The sequence below is a fragment of the Triturus cristatus genome, chromosome 5_1 (genome assembly GCF_964204655.1).
Source record: "Triturus cristatus chromosome 5_1, aTriCri1.1, whole genome shotgun sequence".
NCBI classification, from domain to species: Eukaryota; Metazoa; Chordata; class Amphibia; order Caudata; family Salamandridae; genus Triturus; species Triturus cristatus.
The window spans coordinates 703,510,363-703,526,694 of record NC_140587.1 but is presented as its reverse complement, the minus strand read 5'-3'; the positions used below and the strand labels follow the sequence as shown (position 1 = coordinate 703,526,694).

The window sequence follows — 16,332 nt, the reverse complement described above, 5'->3', positions numbered from 1 at the left end:
AAAAAGCTTTTGACCACCTATCTGGGAATTTAGGTTTAAAGCCCACAAATGGTCCCAGATCCCTACGGTATGTCCAATTACTTTACGCCTCCACTTCCAGTTCCGTTTTCACCAGCGGCCTCATTCTCACTATTCCCCCTTATGGGAGGCACTCGGCAGAGATGCCCTTTATCCCCTTTACTTTTCATTCTTTCTTTGGAACCATTTCTGGAATCTTTAAGACAATCCGTGATTCTAACCGGCTACATTCACAGACAGTTAAATATTACATTTACTGCTTATGCGGGCAATATTTTACTTTATGCCTCCAATTCTGATACCTAGCCTCCTGAGTTTCTTCGTTTGTTATCTCTCTATTCTGCGGTTTCTGGATAACGATTAAACATAGATAAGTTGAAGAATTGTTCCTTTAAGAATTCTGCCTGAAAGACATGTTCAGGGACACAGGTTTCTTGTGGAATCCCATTTTCTTGCTTTAAAATATGCACCAATAAACTTTTGTGAAATAAAATAATAACTCACTTTTTATGATGAACAGCAGGACAACAATTAACTGAACTGACTGAACTTTTCTTTAACAAAATGAATATATTTTTTTAAATACGGGTCTCTTGTAGCAATGCAATATGTTTGGAAAGATGTGCAAGTACTTTTTGTCATTTAATAGGGCTCTGAAGGCCTTTGACGTTCTATGAAACAATCCTAAATGCATTCATTGGAATATTGGCGAACAGGATATAAAACAGCAACCTCTTCTAAAAGGGAAAATGCATTGAGGAATAACTGCATACAGGCAAATTTAACCAAATGGGGAAAATGTTAAATAAAAAGAAAAATGGGACAACAAGAAAGGACAAAAGGAACAGGGAGTGGGTCCGAATAGAACCCCAAAAAAGTTGTAAAGAAGAGTATTGTGAAAAGTCGGAAAAACCTGAACCCTAGGGAAAAAACTCAAGAGAAAGAAGAATTTGAAGAAGGTGCGCAGAAGAACATCATGGAGAATGAACCAACCGGAACACCCGGTCCAATATATATAAAACTAGGAACGAGGAGGACCGGAGATAAGAAAGAAAAAGGTACTGAAAGGAGTAGATGTATGTAAGCAGTGAGAGCAAAATGAGGCACGCTTAGATTTTTTTTTTTTTTTTTTTTTTTTTGAAACCGTTTATTGCAGTTTATAGAAGTTACAGGTATGGGCCTACAACCACACGGCCGGCCGCTAGAGCATCAAAAGCATATTACATACATACAGCAAAAAACTTTCTCAGCGGTGCCCAGTAGGAAGACAGGAGTGATCAATGGTGCAGGCCTCACAGCTCCATGCCCACAGTACGGTTCCATTTTCTTAAAGCAAAACAACGTAAACAAACCACAACCGCAAGGCAACCCTCGATCCAAAGTGACAACACGTGCTCCATAAGTGGGGGATCCAAACCAGCAGCAAAATTCTGAAGAGGGGGACGGGAGTAGATCAGGGACTGGGGGACCGCGCGCCCGCGGCCAAGGGAGGGGCGCCATCTAGGGAGACGGAGCCGGCGAGGCCGCCGGTAGCAGCGGCGGCTCACAAATACCCCCGCGGTAGGCGTTCCAGGGGCCCCAGAGTTTCATCCACGCCCCAGGCTTACCCCTCGCCACATACACCACCTTTTCACGAAACATACACCAATCCATATGCTCTTTCCAGGCCGACACCGCAGGGGGCCTCTGGGATCCCCACAATTGGGCAATATCACGCTTGGCTATCATGTATCCCAAAGTCACCCACCGCGCCTGCGGGACCGAGTAGTCATTTGGTTCCCAGACATTCAGCAAGCATCTCCTCGCTTCAGGCAGCAGCGCGACACGCGTAACCATTCGTAGAACCTCATGCACACCACGCCAGAATCGCTCCACCCTCGGGCACTCCCACAGTATATGCATGAAAGTCGCCAACGCACCACAGCCACGCTTACACATTCCATCACCGGCAAAACCCATACGTAAAAGCCTTGGCCCCGTCACGTAGACCCGGTGAAGGATCTTGAGCTGGACGAAACGAAGGCGAGCCGGGATGGCCACCTCTTTCGGAGAGGCCACCGCGGAGATCCAATCCTCGTCGTCCAGCTCCAGCCCGTCGGCAACCCAAGCCTCGCGGAGACTAGTCAGCAGACACGATCTATCGTTAATCAATTTTTTGTATATGAGGGAGATCGTGCTGTCCGGGACATGGCCATCTAGCACTCTGACGCTTAGATTTTTAATATAAAAACATACCCATCAAGGAGAGAGGCAAGGGATGAACATTCAGGGAAGCAGGACGAAGAAGTAGTTGAACATGAGGCACAATCATGAACGTCAAGAACAACAGACAGGGGACCTCGGTTGAGAGAAGAAAAAACATTACTGAGGAGAAAAAAGCATCAAGACAAAAATATTAATCCAATGAAAATTCTAAACAATAGGCCACTAAAATGGTGTCAAAATAAAAGTTGAAGTACCACCAGTGTCCATAGCTTCTCTTCAGAGTGAATTAAATCTTTAGGTTGGAATGGAGAGTCAAAAGAGGTGGTTTTATCCTTAAAGGTAACCTTGAAGATACAAGGATGGAGAAGACCGTATCTAGCATTTTTTGCATGAAGCAGAGGGCACAGATCCAAGCACTCTTTGCGTTGTGCACCTGTGGCTCAGATGACATTCTGCGAGAAGATCTTGTGACCAGACAAAATTATCTGTTCCCTTTGCTTGGAGGTGGAGAGAACTTGCATTAAGTCTTTCTACTGAAGACAAATGATGATAATACCTCTAGGTTTAGTGGTAAAATTGGATCTGGAAGGTTTGGGTCCATGGCGGTGGGCTCTTTGGATTCTAAGGGGAGAACTGTCAGAGGGGCCCACTATTTTGGGTAAATTGGTGTAAAGAAAGGCAATCATATCACCCCCTTCAGCTCTGTCCGATATAACATAAACACCAATCTTGTTGTTTCTGTTTTCAAAATCTTCAGTGTTCCTTTTGAGAGCTTCGATCTACTTGGCCATAGCAGCAACTTTAGAAGGTAAATCCAGTTTCTATCACATTGAACTCATTAGCAGGAACCATAGATTCAAGAGAAGACCATTTTTTCTCTAAAAGTTGGAGGGTGATGGTGGCTTCTATCTTGAAGGGTGTCAGCATTTTCGGTTCATCCGTTTGGTCTTCCGTGGTAATTGGAAGGGGGGAGTTCCTGGGAGACGTGGGGTCTTTTTTAAGTCTTTTATTGCTGCCTCCAGTGTTATCCTTGTGTGAAACAGAAGCGATATTGGTGTCTGAGCCATTCTTCAACAGAGGTCCACAGCCCTCAGACATATTGGGGGTAGTGTGGAAAAGGAGAAGGAACGCAAAAAATCTGCAAAACGACACTAAGAGAAATGCAGTACTGAAGACTGCCCCAGCGCCAAGACTGCTGAAGGCAAGGTAATTTTAGAACAGGATGCTGGACCATGGCTTATTGGTAGATGGGGCCCCAGCAAACTGAATGGCAAAGCACCAAATATTATAATGCTGGGTCAAAAATCATCAAAAGCAAAAAAAAAACAATGCTATTCTGAAGACATGACCATTAGGGGAAAGTCAGAAGTGAAGAGCACGTGCTGGAGGTGAAGAAAACCACCTCGTAAGGAGACAGCGTTGCTCTGACAATCCTCTCCGGGCAAAAAGGCGGAACAACAGCCGTCATGGTTTGCTGTAACTGAAGGGAAATAGGTGGGAAGCTAAGAAACTCACCTCTGTGGTCCTCAGGCCCTGCGCCACTTTCTGTAACCAAGAACTGAGGCTATAGACCTCTCCGGTCAGAGAGAAGGACAATAAGCCAGACCGGGAATCCGGAGCGCGATCAGCCAGCAGGCATCTTGAAAGCACCTAAACCGCACATGCAGCTCTGATCTTAACGCCACAACCTGGGTTGAGAGAGGGAGGGAGAGAGTCAGGCAGAAGCTGCATGAAAGCTCGACACCTTATGGGCTCGAGGTTCCAACAGGACTTCGAGCTGATCCAGAGCCGGGCTTCAGGCTCGAGCCTGGCTCGTGCTTTCAGTGGCTTGCCCACCTCTGTGTCAAACTTATGTCTTAATGTACTGCTTTACATTTTTTCTGGTAAATTTGGCTGCTGCCACCCGTGCCTCACTGTAATGTTCATCATTTTTAAAGACCATTCTACTGTTGATGTGCCAGTTCACTAAGGGAAAACAGAGTTAAACCCTTGTTGTGCTGCATAGTCATAGTATTACGATGCAATGACTCCATGTCACACCATCATGCTCTTATGTTGCTGAGACAACATACCTTCCAGCGTCTCTACATGCCATGACACAACTTACCAAGTGTGCCATTTTAGAAATGTCAGGCTTGCGCTCTGACTGGTCTTTCTCCACGCAATGCATTTTTCTAATAATTACATGATTGCTATATCTGCTTTCTGGTTAAAATAAATCTTCCAAACATGAAAAACAGAATTTTTCCACTGGGAATCTGAATTTTTGCTACATTAACAATCTAAGAGGAAGTCTTACCTGAGGCAAACAGATGCCGAAATCCTGATGGTGCAACAAGGTGTCTTACTACAGGGGCGGTCATTGTAATGAGATGTGACAAGCACAGCCACTCATTGCCAACGTAAAGAGTACTTGTAGATTTGAAAAGAAAAAAAAAGATTACTTGTATAAGAGTTAAAATCCTTGTTGGCCCTTGATTACGAGGGAGCCAGATTTAGGTGCAGGGACATTGCTGTGGGTCAGGGGGCGAGGAGGTTGTCTGGGGGAGGGGTGACCCATATATACTCCCCCACGGCCCCTCCTTCATCCTTCTGAAGATGAAGGTGTTGGAACACTGGACCAATGGTAATCATGCAGAGCTGTGTCTGACCTGCTGACCTTCATGAGACCTTCAAGACCTGGCTGCTCGACCAGTAGCTGCTCCCCCCTAGCCCCCGTAGCGCCTTGAGACCCTCACGGGTGAGTAGCGCGCTCTACAAATGTTCTGATTGATTGATTAATTGATTGATTGATTGATTGTCTGTCTCCTCCGATACTGCGCTGTCCCCCTCATAATCAGGGCCACGGGTGGTCATTTCTTCCAGCGCCTCTTTTGCTTTATTGCCAGTGCTTGATAAATGTAGCTCGATGGAGTCAAACCTTAGTTTAGAAGAGCACGAGACATACAGGTCTTTGGTGTATACTTACCAAAATAAAATTCTTGTTGTCTTAAACAAGGTTTATACGCACAAAACGTCCTTGAGAACTAATGCAATTGTTATACGCGTGTTGCTAAGTATTAATATATGCGTTATTCCTTTTTGTATTTGCAGATCCGGGTTTGAGTGTTGCGTACATACCGTGGATACTCTATGATGTCACAAATTCCTGAGGTGCCCTTGTGCAGCAATCTTCATCGACTTTTCGGGGGTAATGTATATTTTACCATTATTAAAGTGTTTCAGATTCTTCTCTGCATCCTACTGTCTCAAACACATCTTATGTACATTCCAAGTGTCAAAATAAGTATCCGTTCGCATGAGCTTTACGTTAAATACCTACATTGAGTATGTACATTCATTTATGTCTTGATACTGGTCAAAATGATTTGCGCATAGACTTTTGTAAATTTTGCCAAAGGTTAACTTCGTTTGACACTTGGTTAAAAGTTTTATGCACACAATTCTAAGAATGATGTGTGTAATATTTAATTACACATCTGCTGAAAAGGTTGTACAGGGCACGAGTACATATTAGATTTTTCTTTAGGAAATGTAACACTTTTGTGTTTTTGCATATGAACATATATTTACTATGTTCATCGCTCTGTAACACATTTATTTTGCAGTAGGGTAACTTCTTACTTATATAGAGAAGAAAAATCTGTCTTGATCTCAAACTTAGCCCAGTCTTTCATGTTCGAAAAAAAGACAGTGGGAGGTGAATTTCTCCCACATTTGAAGAACATCATTTTGTCATTATTTCTCATGAGCGGATACGGTGAATATTAGTTCTGTCTTGGTGCATGCATATGAGATGTTTAAGAGGCTTAACTGAGAAATAACCAAACTGATGCAGGAGATCACTGTGCTCAGGAAAAGGCAATGATGTACTTGTTAATATTAATGTTTTAGCTTCTTGTTTATCGATTGCAATATCTGTAATGCTGTAAATTAAAGAGAGAGACCCCTTTTAAGACCAAAGGGATAAGGTACTCTTAACAAGTAAAATACAAGTTCCCTTTGGAGCAAATCTCGATAACATCTACCATGACGGGAACACGAAATGAAAAACACTTTCAAAAACTCAAGCTAATGGGTTGAATTAAATTCTAACACAGAAACTAAAAACATATTAAAAATATTTCTTTAATTAAAATTACATAAAAATCAATGATTTTTATGTAATTTTAATTAAAGAAATATTTTTAATATGTTTTTAGTTTCTGTGTTAGAATTTAATTCAACCCATTAGCTTGAGTTTTTGAAAGTGTTTTTCATTTCGTGTTCCCGTCATGGTAGATGTTATCGAGATTTGCTCCAAAGGGAACTTGTATTTTACTAAATATCTGTAATGTTCCTTGTATCGCTAGTACCAAGCACAACAGGGTCCAGAGAGATGTAAAATACCAAAAATAATCCCTAGTTCTTTTGCAGATCTCCGAATGTTCTAAATGTGATCCACAGATGATGGCTTGAGCAGTGGGAGTCCGAGTAAAAATCCTGAATTCTTTGGTTGAAGTATGGGTAACATATGTTTCCTCTGGGGAAGTCCCTTCTCATATGCCACCAATTGGGGATGTGTTTCCTTCCTATTCCTACTCTGGGTACTGTAGAGTGCGCCTACAGCACAAAGAGAATATCATCTGGATTGAACCATAGCATAGGCTGCACATAGGCAGTGCCCAGCATCATTTCAATTGGCCCAAAGGGTTACATTTATAAATAGATGTAATGTGACTCCTGTGTGGGAGCGCCGCCCAAATGAGTGGATGAAATAAATATTTGTGAAGCGCCTCTGTTCTGTGTATTTGCAAAAGTTCCTTGGGCAAAGAATTAGCAAAAAACATGGCACGCTCATCATGATCCATTAGTCATGGCCTCACACCACTAACAGTCACCCTTCTACAAATCAGAGCATCCCTTCTACCTAAAAACAAGCACCCCCCAAGCCTGAGGTGTCTTCACTAACCTATTGCTGCTACTATTGGTGCAGCCATCTTGCAGAAGGCACCCAAGGTGAGGTGGCCATTAACTTCATATGACCAGCAGTTTCCCTACCTTACATATACAGTAACACCTCCTTTTGTATTTGTAGTTCCTTGAGTCTTCTCCGATATGTGGTGCCTTACAAATATACAAAGCATGGTGAATAAACATTGTTTTAAACAGGACGGTATTGTGAGGACCTGATTATGTTTTCTGTGGCCACTTCGGCAATGCTTTTGGGGTCCATCTGCTAATATGAAGTCACCAGCTGTGCTGCTGGAAGCCTCTCTACTCTGTGATGTACTCTCACCCCTGATGCATTGAGCAATTGTCTACTGCTGGCTTGATGTGCTCTCCACTGGGTCCTGCATGCATTAATTGCCTTTGATTTAAAGTTGTTTTCACAGCTCCTCCTTTGGGACATTCTTTCACAATGTAATTTTGTCCTAAAGCCCCCCTTTCCTTTGCACGCTCTGTACAAAGTCAAAGGTGGTCACTTTGCCATTAAAGCATGTAGCAAACAAGGACATATTTATTATGTTTGTGGTATCAGGATAGTGTAAAACGAGCATAAAGGCAGCAGGACTCTGTACAGGGCCAGAGGTAAAGACATAGGCAACACAATGATTGATTGGAGGGTGTAGCTGGGTTCTGAGAATGAAAGTGGACTGTTTACTTTATAGTGATGTAGAATTCTTCAGAGAGATGCATCTTCAGTTCTTTCCTAAATTAAACAAATTTGGGGAAACCCTGATGGATACCACATTTCTTCCAGAGCCGGGGTGCATAGCTACGGAAGGCCCACTGCCATTGCACGTCTTCGTTTTCATTTGGATGGTGTCCTGACTCACCCACCTGAGGTGGTCAGCGTTTCACTCTGATAGGTGGGTGTACTGGTGGATGTGATGGCTTTGTAGATGGTGCAAGCCAGCAAGAGGAACCACTGGAGTTCCATCAGGGTGGGGGATGCTGCGGTCATTTGTCTTCAATCCATTTGCAAGGTGGGCTATAGAGTGTTGAATGCCCTGCAGTGGGCCTGAGCACATGCTGGGAAGCCATGAAGCAGAGTGCTGCCACCATTCACATGTGAACTGTAACGTTGGTCTTCATAGCCATTGTGCATCATTTCTGAAGAAAAGGGCACATCAGTTCTCTCACAAACCGCATTTTATACGTGTTACCAAGGCCACATTTTGTACAGGTAATTGTGCAGCTCATACAGTTAATGACCTTATTTCAGTGCATCTCTCACCAATCTGGGTGACTTTATATATAGCCTCCTCAATTGCCTCTAGCAGAGAAGGCATATTCTACATCAGATAGAGATAAAGCTGCTGCTTTTGCTAAACTGTTTTCTTGCTGTATTTTGTGTGGCACTGCACTGCTCCAGACAATATATACAATATCGTATGAACATATGGGGTTGTATTACACAAAGTGCAGTTGCACCCACTTTACACCCCCAGGGGCACTTTGATATTACAGAGGGGGTTCCAGACGTTTGTGTGGCCCCTGCTGTACTACTGATAGTGCTAGTGCGCATAAAGCGCCAGCTGTATCTTCAGTGGGTGTTCCCTCATTTGCATGGGGCATGCCCCATGCAAGTGAGGGAACCCCTTTGCCTCTGCACCAGTGTCATATTACAGACGAAGGCGCAGAGGCAAAGAAGCTCTCAGGAGGTGCATTGACAGTGCGCCACCTATAAGGTGCGCCCCCTGAGAGCAGCACTCTCAATGGGAGTAAAGGGGGTCCTATGTACTGACTGCATCCGCCTGCAAGAGGATCTCTAATCCCCTTTGAAAGTGCAGACTGGTTGCCGCCTGCACTGTGAAAACACGGAGCGGCTTCGAACAGCTGCTCTGTTTTTCACAGGAATGCACTGCCCTGGGGGCCTCAAGAGTTTGTAGCTGCCATGGGGGGCTCCGCATTCCATGTAATAGGGCTCACATTCCCTGTATGCGCCTAGCATACCTGTTTTAAGGTGTGAACCTGGAAAGTGCGCCCTTCACATAATAGGGCCCATGATGCACTAATAGATATGTATAGAGTTACCACCAAGTGAATGACTTGTACAAAACAGCCGGCATGCACTGTGTTATCAAGGTCCATGGCAGCAGTCACATTTCTGTTGGCAAGTGCTGCATGGTAATGTTGTAGTTGTCATGGGAATGGCCGCTGTGTTACTGCATATGATTTTATCTCTGATATCATGGAAGCTCCAGTCAGTACCTTGCATACATAAATTTGACTTTTGGTGAAGAGTGTACACCTTCTTAAGCCCTTATCTGTGGAACTCCTGTTGGTTCACAGTCGAGGATAAGGGGACCCTGTATGTTGTTTGAGTTTTAAACACTGGTCTAGATTTTATTGATAAGTGGAACTTCCTTATCTGCAAGTCTTGTAGGGCAGTGCTTCTTACCCTGCGGCCTGGCGACCCCTTGGAGTCTGCGAAGCCTAACCAGCTGGTCCGCAACTGCTTAGAAAATTAAATAATAGTAACAGTTTGATAAAGTGTATATAAATAAAGAAGCAAAATGTACCATTGAAAATTTTGAAACATTCTGTTAATGTGTGCAGGAATTTGAAATTGAAGGCCAAAAAATAAGTTCGTATCCTCAGATTGATTCATGGGAGCAGTGCAAGTGAATGAAACAGAATGTAACATCGACAACGAGTGGCTTCAATTGACTTTGGAAATGATCCAACCTTCCTATTCAAATTAAAATATTAATTTGTTTATATTTGTTTGTGAATTAAATAAAACATTTCATAATTTGTCTGTCTGTTTGATAAACGCCTGTGTTTCTGTATTTTTTGTGTATTGTTCTAAGGTACAAATCATCAAGAATGCTTAGGCCGGGGTCCTCGGCTTCCAATAATGACTTGGATGGGGGTCTCTGGATTCCAGTAATGATGCAGTGGAGGTCCTCAGAAGTCAATAGCTTAAGAACCACTGTTCTAGGGCCTACTGTGCTGGAATAATTGTAGATTTCTGGTACACCTGTTTGAGCACCTGCAATTAGGAAGGTCCTAGAGGAGATCAGCAGTCACAGCTAGCTCCTAAATCTCTGATTTACAAGACATGGGTATGGCAAAAAGATACATTGGTACCATCTTCCTCGGTTTTTTATGTTGTTTCCTGGTTCATGTTTCTTGTAATATTTTCATCCTTGCTTGAGTGCCTTACTAGCAACGGACTGCGTTAACATGGTGTTGATCTGCTGTCTAAAAAAGCTTTGAGTGCTACCCACTGATGCTCCACTGACGTGCTGAAGATATCAATTTGTCCTTTGATGCTTCAACGGAAAAGTCACATGCTGATGCCATCATGTTGTGGTGTCTTTTATCATGTTGTTCTGGGGCAGCCTGTTTTGAATGAGCGGTAGTAGCGCACATTTATCGAGTACCTTTATTTGAGATAGAGAATATGTGGTACCGATGTAGAGTGTATGTGGTACCAACCTAGAGAATATGTTGTACCAATGCGGGTGCAGATTTGCTTACAGAGAGCATTTCCTCTAGGTCATTTAGCAAAAATAAGTTCTGCAAATTCCACACTGTGAAACTGCTTTGTAGGCTCAAATCACTGTTCTTTATGGGGCATTAACAAGGTGAACAGACTCCTCTTCTACAGAATCCAAAGGTTTCACCAGACAGCTTTACATGGGGAGAGGTGGTTGGGATGGTGCTGAGTTGATAAGGACTTGCTGCAGTTCTGTTGTTTTGTTTATTTGAGAGCACTGAGTTGCTGGAGGTCTGGCACTTGCTTTTCTTGTACTTTGGTGCGGTCATGACATCCATGTTTCCATTCCTTGCTAAGGGCCTGTACGGCTGAACACAGAATTATAAAATGTTGCATTGAGGGGTAGTAGCCTATTCTAATGAAGTGGAATATACTCAACATCTTGGCCATTTTCATGATCTAAATCTCCTTTGATTAGAAGTGTCAAAGGTGTGCTTGTTGGTGTCTAGGTCACTGAAGCATTCTCCTCTTTTACACCATTTTACAAGCCTCAGAACTATACCTCTCAACTCATCTATCTTTGCCTGGTGTTTCATACCCTAGTGGTCTGCAAACACCCACCCCCTCAGCCCCCCAGTCAGCCTCACTTTTTCACCTGCCTGGGCTGCCTTGGTGCTGTGTTCTGCAGTCTATCACTGAAATCTTGATGCTCTGACATCAAACAGAGCGCCCTTGGCCATTCTGCCTACCCACAGTTTTACTTAGAGAGATAAGAGTGGCACTCGGAGGCCCTGTCTCAAAGGAATGCTACTTTAGAAAACATGATGTTGTTTATTGTAGCCTTATAGTCCGACGTAGAGGGCTCTACTGGCCATTAAAGGCCCGTTCCAAAGGGGAGCGGGCCTTAAATTGCTGGTTGAGTACGCTGTCGAGGGCTCTAAGGCTATTAGAACATTCCGCCCCTAGAGGGCATAACGTTCTAATTTGTCAAACAAAGGCCTCATGGAGCCCGAGGGGGGTGAAATCTGCGGTGAACAACATTGGAATGTTGTAGCTTCGGGCTTCTACTGGCCGTTAGAAACCCGGAGCACTCCATTGTTTTTGATGAATCTCCCAACATTCCAATGTTCGAATAACTGTTTCTACAAACAAAAGAATAAGTATCTCAGCAGAACCTGTAAAAAACAGTCCTTTCCAAAGTCTTTATCAAACTCCAGTGTAATTTAAACATAGGGCTTCAAATAGGCGCAGAAAAGTTAGAAAAATATTTTTTGTGTTAATAAAAAGCAGTAGTCTCCCGCTAAACTAAAGTGAGTGCTAGCGTGCATGAGACCACATCTGCTGGTACTTTTCCCTGTCTATCCTCAATAGTTTAGAGTGCGGCCAAATAATCTGTAAAACGGCCACATTAGTCGCCTCAACTGACCTCAACATATGAGCAAAGAGAAAGTGTGAAACTGTTCTTCTGAACTTGTGCCAGCCTGTGGTTGCTTTGGGGCACGTGGGCTTTCAGCTGGCGGCCATGTGTTCCACCAAGCTGCAGAGCCATTGACCTTAAATGTAATAGCCACAACAAGCAGTGTTTTATATTATCATAATAGAGGATGTGGCGATGGGAATGGAGGTTTTGGCTTCTAGCCATATAGTCTACGCACAATGGTGGAATCTCCACAGCATGCAGCTGTGGCAGCATATCCAATCAATGCGAGACCATCACTACCACAAATGCTGCTGCTGAATCCAGCAAGGTCTGGTCTCTTGATTTGAACCACATGTCACAGGACATGTGTGTCCTTTCAACATCCCCCTAAGTGTCTGGGTCTGGTTGCTCTTAGTGGACTAGCTGTTCCGTAAAAAATATTTTTCATGTTTGTGTTCCCTCATATAACCCTGATCCCAGCATTTATGGTAACTGAGCGTATTTATTTACAGCCGAATAGCATACAAAATATATATATATATATATATACGTAAATGTCTCACGCTGCAAGCAACGCAAGGAAGAGTCGTACTCAGGATCTTGTGATAGACAGGCAAAGGTATTTATTGACTTGACGCGTTTCGACACAGTCTTTGTCAAAAAGTCATACATATATATATTCTCATCATCCTCCCATAAATTGAGCGGATTTGTGATCTTCTGGGAATTCACAAAAATACATAGAGCCAATGCATGAATATGAAAACAACTCAGCTTTTCAAGTGCATGTCTATCCGTAAGTCACCTGAATATCTGCTGCTGAAACATCTTACAGTTTTTGCTCAGTGTTAAGGTGTTTCGTGGTTCCGCCACAGAAAAAATATTTCTTGGTTGAGCACACTTACATTCTCACGCCTCTGGTAGTGTCACTAAGCGTAGGCATGCAAATTGCATGTTAGTGACCATTGTAAACGTTTGTAAATACCCGAGAAGTGCCTGAAATGGAAATATTTAAGTGCAGGTACTCACTGTCTTAGAGTTCCTGTTTTCGGTAGAGAATTGCCAGCCCTCTCCCATTAAAAGCATGGCGCCCCTGCTGAGAACTGCTGGCACTCTCCCTTTTAAAGTCAAGCAGTGGTGGTACTCAGTACTTGCCCAGTTAAAGCACTGTCGCAAAGTTATTGTTTGTGAGTGTAGTCTACCTTCCAAATGGCACCTTGCCTGTCCCTTCTGTAGATAGCCCCAAGAAAGTCATGAGACATGCCTGTCTTATCCCATGATGCAAGAACATACTTGACAACATGCAAGGTGCTCAGTCATATATTATGGTATTATAATGAGAGGTAGTATACGTCGTCTTACTGTGTTGGGGATGAGTGGATCTGTGGGGCTTAAAATCTAACATGACTGTCAAAGTGCCTGACCTTATATTGGCCTATATTGACCTATATTGTGGTGATTTTCTCTTCTGGTTTTTTTGGTCAACAGGACCTGAAGGTGACCCAACTAATATACTCGGATTTTGTCTTTACCATGGAGGGTACGGGACTTGGTGATGTGTTCATTGCATTCGTCCATAAATCGCTTGTTTTCTGTTAGATTGGCAGATGATGTTGACTATTAATGATTTTGAATTGGAGGTATTTCTACTGCTATTAGTCTATGTTTAGAAGATATAGGTGAGGATCTGGTTTGAGGAATAAGTGAAAATGATTCTCCACAGCTAAGTTAGTGATGGGAAAGCTTGATGCTAAGAAGAAATAACTAACAGTTTGGGAGATGGGGCTCAGTCAGAGCGAAGTTTTTGCTTTTAGATATTAGATAATATTTTGTATTGCTCATCAGGCATTCTAGAGCTTGCAGAGCACAGTTAGGTCCTGATTATGAGCTAAGGCATTATTTATCGCCCATGATAAATAACGATACAACGGGGTGTGTTATTTATCGGGTGTGATACACAACACCTATTATACGTTTATGGAAAATAAGATGCTTTTTTTGGTGGTCAACGCACCAAAATCCGCATGATACGGTAAATACCATATGCTTTCCACTTTTACATTTCAGCATGTTTGACCTGCCAAAATTTACCGAAGATTGAGTTATTAAACGCATCCGCTAATTATCGTAAACTTTAAATACCTTCACACTCGTAATTGCGACACATGGGTAGGGGAAGTTTACACGTGGGTTGTGAAATTAGGAGGAACTTGTAATCTGGCCCTTAGTGTGCTAGTTGTATCCTTGTGATGCATAACTGCATTTGGTAAGATTGTTTTCTGGGACCAATGTGATAGTGGTGGGTTTGTGAAGTTCCTTGTGGTCGTGCTTGCTGGGTGTTTTGTGGGAAGAGATAGAGGAGCAGACCGATAATTCAGGGAGGAGTGAGAGAGTTCTTTTTTTATATCAACCCAGTTTCTCTCTAGCTCACAAAATCGTTTGGGAATTTGATGTTCTGTTGGGGAAGTGTTCTTGTGAGTCTTGCGATTTTATTTTTCATTTCGCAGTTTAATGAAATGAAGAAATTGGTGGCTGCCGGAGAAGGAATTGGTGGCTGCCGGAGAAGGAATTGGTGGCTGCTGGATAAGGAATTGGTGGCTGCTGGAGAAGGAATTGGTGGTTGCTTGTTACATCAAGATTATTGCGTCCGGTTTCAGCTAAGCTGTCCCTTCATCACCCTTCAGTTACATATTTTTTTCTGGTTAGTTCTTTCCGGTGATGTGCTATGCTGTGCTATTCAGCAGTATCATGGATGCTATGCCCTCAGCCCTCATAGAAGGTGGACTACACTATTTGTTGCCCTGTCTCTTGATGATTCACAGCAACCATGTATTTAGCAAACATATTTAAGAATGTTATCCAGTCCTATGCTAATTCGTTTACATATATAACTTGGAGGGGGATTCTTGTAGGACATCTGTCATGGTGCATTTCGCATATTTATGTTTTCCCCTGCACTTATTCTGTGATACTGTACTGATTTCTATCACTCTTAGCGGTTGAGTGAACTGTATGCATCTACACTACTGACGTGTGGTCTTTTTATTATTGTTCTACAGGGGCATTGATTGGAGGATTTAGTGATACTGTCTATGGGATGTGTTTGCCCTGTTTTTGTCATTGATGGGCAATACTGACGAAGGCCTATATTAGGGCGGTGTCTAAAGTAGGACCAGGAGAGGAGGAGAGGAAGGCCCCTCCAAATTATCGGGATAACCACTGGCGGTCAATTTTTTTTTTTTTTTTGCAGAGTTTTATATAGCGCAAACTTGACCCGAATCCAATCAGGTATCAAAGCGCTTTACACAGCACCAGTTACATTATATGAGGACACTCATTCATTATTTTTTTTTTGTTAGGCACGGGGAGATTAAGTGATTTGCCCAGAATCACAGGATGTTCAGTGTCATTACCGAGACTCGAACCCAGTTCCCCAGGTCCGAGGTCGAGCGCCCTAGCCGTTAGGCCAAGTCTTCTCCCAACTCAATAAGTTCCAGTTAGGTTTATCATATGTAAAAGTATCTTGAGTGCCTGGTATAGATCTGGCCATCGTGGATATAAGCTGGACACGTATGAATTCGAAGATATTTGGCGTTTGTGGTATTCCTAACATCCTGGACACACACATCAAAAACACAACGGTTCCTCTCTGCATTTGCACTCTGTGTGCCTAATTATAAAACATTTTGTGGAGTAGAAAGACATATGCACCTAGAAATAGTTGGTAAATATTCCAAAGGTATGCCATTGTGGGCGTACTTAATGTGTGCATAGGTGTATACCTTATCTGCATAATGGTTGCTATGAGTTACAGTTGCCTAGAGCATGTAGAATGTGTAAAAACACAAAGACGTATATAGGTGTCTCACAGGCTATAAACTAGGAAAAAGTGTCAGAAGAGTGACCCCTGGCATCCAGTGAAAATGTAGGTCACACCTACAAAATAGAAAACTTTTGAGACTCAGGGTTCTTAAATTAAACTGTATTGACTTTATACATGTACATAGAGGCAATAGACAATTGTATATTCAATAACTCCCCAACACCCGTCCCAACCCCCCCGCCCCCCCAACCCCCAAAGATCGCACTTCCTACCGCTAGCCCTACTCTCCCCCTTCCGTCCATCCCGCTCTCCCCTCGCAGCATACGCACCCCCGCACTGCCCCCCCCAGGACCACCAACGTCCGTGAATAGCTGCCCCTATGGATTGATCTCCCTCGCTGCGGGAGGTTCCAGCCCAATTCCACGGTAATCTGCC

At 43.2% G+C, this 16,332-nt stretch overlaps 1 protein-coding gene across 1 annotated transcript in view; it reads left to right on the top strand.

Moving 5' to 3' along the window:
* Positions 1-16,332, top strand: part of DTNA (dystrobrevin alpha) — a 980,878-nt gene that overhangs the window by 250,529 nt on the left and 714,017 nt on the right. The window contains exon 3 of the mRNA XM_085605673.1: positions 5,317-5,413. The gene's annotated coding sequence lies outside the window, so the exon portion shown is untranslated. The remainder of the gene's footprint in view (positions 1-5,316; positions 5,414-16,332) is intronic.